Raw genomic sequence first — 5216 nt, 5'->3', positions numbered from 1 at the left:
CCGAGAAAAAAAAGAAAAATTGCCCTCGCAGCAATTCTGCACAAAGCAGAAAAAGGCACAGAAAACCTCCAGTTGTCAAATCAACGTCTCAGGAAACAAGGAGCAAGAAACCAACTTCCTAGTGCCTTTACTTAGCACACATGTGTTCCAAATGACAAAAAAAATGGGGGCATGTATCAGAGGAGGGGGGGTGTTTCCTTCCTCAAAGCCTTTGCAGAGCGTGTGCCCCCCCCTGCAAAACTGACCGGTGCTAATGCAACTTGTAGAGGGATTTTAGAGGCAAGTTCTAGGAAGAAAATCCTCATATTTTTTTCCCCTCCTTGGAAACAAGGAAAAAAGGGGGAAGAAGAAAACTCAATAAAGATTTGGAGGCTTGGTAGTCAGGACTTCACTGCTACCCAGGCACAAAAAATGTGCATACCTCTACAAAACAATTTTTGTAGGTGTGACATTAGTCCACGAACCAAAAAAAAGGGCTTCAGCCATTTTCGTGGTTTGGGTGTGCAAGGGAATAATTGGCTGGAGAGTTTTTGATGATATGATGGGGAAGGGGAGAATTTCCTGAGCTGCTCATATTCTTTGGGGGGCTTAATGGGAGCTGGGATTTTCCAGTCATTTCCACCCCACCGTCTTAAATCGTGGCAGCCTTGGAAGGAAGGAAGGAGCGTGTTAGGGGGAAGAGTGGATAGGGGAGGAGTGGGCTTCCTCTCGCCAGCCTCCAGGAGAAGGAAGGAGGAGAGATGAGAAGCAAAGAAAGAGAAGTAGAAAACCTTGTGTAGCAATACAACCTGCGGCATCCAAGGGCCAAAAGAGCCTATTTTAAGCAAATAAAAGCTTGTTGAACAATGCAAGGTAGCAACTCGGATCCTCTGAGTTGTTAAACTTTTTTTATAGCACTTAAATATTGTTGTTTCTTTTTTTGTCTATAAATCTGTTGAGCAAACAGTGTTTGTTTTTTTTGGGGTAAGGGAGAAATCACTGTTTTGCCTAGGATCTACATTTACAAAAGCAAATGAATGTAGACAAATATCCATCAGCAAAAAGCTTTAATATTTCAAGGAGCATTTATGTTTGGTCCGTATCCAACCTGTGACACTCCCGACTTGTTTGTCGCCAACAACTTGTGTGTTTTTCTCCCCACGTCAGGAAAAAAAATGCACTTGAAATGACTCTGCACTGCGTAGCCGAAGTGTTAATTCATCCCAGGTCTTGTTGCCACACGTACCTTTTGTGTGTCACAGACGGGTGTACTGATTGTTATTATTTTCTTAAAACTTGTGTTTGTTTCACTGTTCTGCTTATTTTGTATTACTTGCCATTTAATTATATTTTGTACCGTTGGAACTATGGTGTATAAAAAGCCTTTTTCCTAATAAATTATCAAAATGTTCTGATTTGAGGGTTGGTGTCATCTTCAAACTTCCCCCCCCTCCCAAATGCAAGTTCCTGTAAGCACTTTTAACAGAGTTGGAAGGGATGTTGGAGGTCATCTAGTCCAACCCCCACCCAAGCAGGAGACCCTACACCATCCCTGACAGAGGGGCAGTCCAGCCTCTTCTTGAAAGCCTCCAGGGATGAAGCTCCCACAACTTCTGAAGGCAACTTCTGTTCCTTTGGTTGATTCTTCTCAATGTCAGGAAATTCCTCCTTATTTCCAGGTTGAATCTCTCCTTGGTCAGTTTCCATCCATTCTGCCTTCAGGTGCCTTGGAGAATAGCTTGACCCCCTAACTCCTCTCTCTGGCTGCCCGGCAAATACTGGAAGATGCTCTCCTGTCTCCCTTGGTCCTTCTCTTCCCTAGACTAGCCAGGCCCAGTTCCTGCAACGTCCATCGGATGTTTGACCCTCCAATCCCCTCATCATCCTGGTTGCTCTTCTCTGCACTCTTTCCAGAGTCTCAACCTCTTTTTATAGTCTGGGGACCAAAATTGGATGCAGGACTCTAGGTGTGGCCTTACTAAGGCTTTATAGGGTGGTATTAGGACCTCCCTTGATCTTGATTGTATCCCTCTGTTAATGCAATTTAGGATTGCATTGGGTTTTCTGGCTACTGCCTTCTATTTAGCTGGTTGTCCACTAAGACTCCCAAGATCCCTCTCACAGTCACTGCTATTAAGCACTTAATTTACAGGTAATCCTTTACTTTGTGACCTTAATGGGGCCCTGGTTCTGCTTAACAACTCAAAACCCTACTTTCCCTGACTGAGGACGTTAAGTGAGTGTTTCTCTTTAAAAGAGTGGCATGGGGTGGCTCTTCCTTTTGGGGGTCCCTAAAAGACTTGGGACTGCTTCTCACGCCCTCAGGCTTCCCACTCAGGCTCAGATGGGGGCTGCTACTACGTCGCTGTGGTCAGTTGTAAGAGTGTAGTGGGGGGGAGGAGTGTCTTTGAAACTAGTTCATAAGTAGCTTTTGGGTGGGTGGGGTTTGAAACGGGCCATAAATACTCTTTGTGGGGAGGGGGCATCTGCCCTAACTTTGAAAGGATCTTAAGTCAACACTCATACTGGCGAATGGGTACGGCTGTAAGTGGACTTGGAAAATGACTTAAAATCTCACTTTTTAATTTTACGTTCAATTCTACGCATCCGTCTTTCAAGAAATGCTTCCTTCCAAAACTTTCCTTGAGCAAGGAGGCAGGAATAACAGAATAACAATAACAGAGTTGGAAAGGACTTCAGAGGTCATCCAGTCCAGCCCCCTGCTCAAGCGAGAGATCAATGCCATTCTGGACAAATGGCTATCCAGTCTCCCCTAGTATTTATTAAATTTTCCAACATTGAAAACACAAAACACAAATTTACACCTATAACAGCTTTTCCATATCAGTATCAATATCTTTCGTAACAATCCTATTTACAAAAATGCTAACTCTGTATCACTATCCCAGATGATATCCTCATTTAAATTATAATAACATCCACTTACACATCAAAACTGTATATTTCTTATAAATATTGCATTCTATATATTATAGAAAGGACTTCAGAGGTCATCTAGTCCAACCCCCTCCTGCTCAAGCGAGAGATCGATACCATTCCGGACAAACGGCTGTTCTTAAAAGCCTCCAGGGATGCACTCACAGCATCTGGGAGTGAGAGTTGGGTGGGGTAAAAATGTAAAACCTCCCCACAATTAATTCCAAAAAGGTTTGGGAGAAAGGAACGGAAGTCTAAACTTAAACTGATGAACTTAAACTTCTACCTACTGCTGCTGATACTGTTGGTTGTTTTCCCTGGGAGTCTCAGTTTGGCTACTAAGGAGAACTCTGGGTTACACCAGGTAGCTGTTGACTCTCTACTTACAGCTCCTTGGACTCTCCCGCGCAAAATGGTGGCATTTACACAACAAGCCACAACAAGTTTTGTTGCTCAGCATCGTGTATGGAGCAGGTCATACAAAATACAGAGTAACAGAGTTGGGAGGGACCTTGGAGGTCGTCTAGTCCAGCCCCCTTTGCTCAAGCAGGAGACCCTTACAGAATAACAGAGTGGGAAGGGACCTTGGAGGTCATCTAGTCCAACCCCTTTGCTCAGGCAGGAGATCCTTACAGAATAACAGAGTTGGAAGGGAACTTGGAGGTCATCTAGTCCAGCCCCCTTTGCTCAAGCAGGAGACCCTTACAGAATAACAGAGATGGAAGGAACCTTGGAGGTCATCTAGTCCAACCCCTTTGCTCAGGCAGGAGATCCTTACAGAATAACAGAGTTGGAAGGGAACTTGGAGGTCATCTAGTCCAGCCCCCTTTGCTCAGGCAGGAGATCCTTACAGAATAACAGAGTTGGAAGGGAACTTGGAGGTCATCTAGTCCAACCCCTTTGCTCAGGCAGGAGATCCTTACAGAATAACAGAGTTGGAAGGGAACTTGGAGGTCATCTAGTCCAACCCCCTTTGCTCAGGCAGGAGATCCTTACAGAATAAGAGAGTTGGAAGGGACCTTGGAGGTCATCTAGTCCAGCCCCCTTTGCTCAAGCAGGAGATCCTTACAGAATAAGAGAGTTGGAAGGGACCTTGGAGGTCGTCTAGTCCAACCCCCTTTGCTCAAGCAGGAGATCCTTACAGAATAACAGAGTGGGAAGGGACCTTGGAGGTCATCTAGTCCAGCCCCCTTTGCTCAAGCAGGAGATCCTTACAGAATAACAGAGTTGGAAGGGACCTTGGAGGTCTTCTAGTCCAGCCCCCTTTGCTCAAGCAGGAGATCCTTACAGAATAACAGAGATGGAAGGGACCTTGGAGATCATCTAGTCAGGCCCCTTTGCTCAAGCAGGAGACCCTTACAGAATAACAGAGTGGGAAGGGACCTTGGAGGTCATCTAGTCCAACCCCTTTGCTCAGGCAGGAGATCCTTACAGAATAACAGAGTTGGAAGGGAACTTGGAGGTCATCTAGTCCAACCCCCTTTGCTCAGGCAGGAGATCCTTACAGAATAACAGAGTTGGAAGGGAACTTGGAGGTCATCTAGTCCAGCCCCCTTTGCTCAGGCAGGAGATCCTTACAGAATAACAGAGTTGGAAGGGAACTTGGAGGTCATCTAGTCCAACCCCTTTGCTCAGGCAGGAGATCCTTACAGAATAACAGAGTTGGAAGGGAACTTGGAGGTCATCTAGTCCAACCCCCTTTGCTCAGGCAGGAGATCCTTACAGAATAACAGAGTTGGAAGGGAACTTGGAGGTCATCTAGTCCAACCCCTTTGCTCAGGCAGGAGATCCTTACAGAATAACAGAGTAGGAAGGGAACTTGGAGGTCTTCTAGTCCAGCCCCTTTGCTCAGGCAGGAGATCCTTACAGAATAACAGAGTTGGAAGGGAACTTGGAGGTCATCTAGTCCAACCCCTTTGCTCAGGCTGGAGATCCTTACAGAATAACGGGGAATAACGGAATAAAGCATGCAGGCCGGGGATTCTGGGACTTGAAGTCCACCTGACTTAAAAGTTGCCAAGGTTAGAATCCTGGTGCCCCCCTGCAGTCACATGGAGACATGCATTACAACCGCCTCGACTCGTGACCCTAATTCTGGTCCCAATTGTGGTCATAAGTCGAGGACTAGCTTTAACAGTAGTTGGAAAGTTGATTTTGAGCAAAGAGTGCGCCAACTCTGATAGCTGGGTGCAGTGAAGCCCCTATCCTCCTCTGCCTTGAGAAACAGTCTCCCATGCCCTGGCCTTGAAAGAAAGCATTAATCAATAGATGTATTGATCCCCGGAGATTTGAATGGTCTG

This window comes from Natrix helvetica (genome assembly GCF_964273705.1).
Source record: "Natrix helvetica genome assembly, chromosome: 16".
NCBI classification, from domain to species: Eukaryota; Metazoa; Chordata; class Lepidosauria; order Squamata; family Natricidae; genus Natrix; species Natrix helvetica.
The sequence above is the reverse complement of the archived record's forward strand: the minus strand, read 5'-3'. Positions refer to the sequence as shown.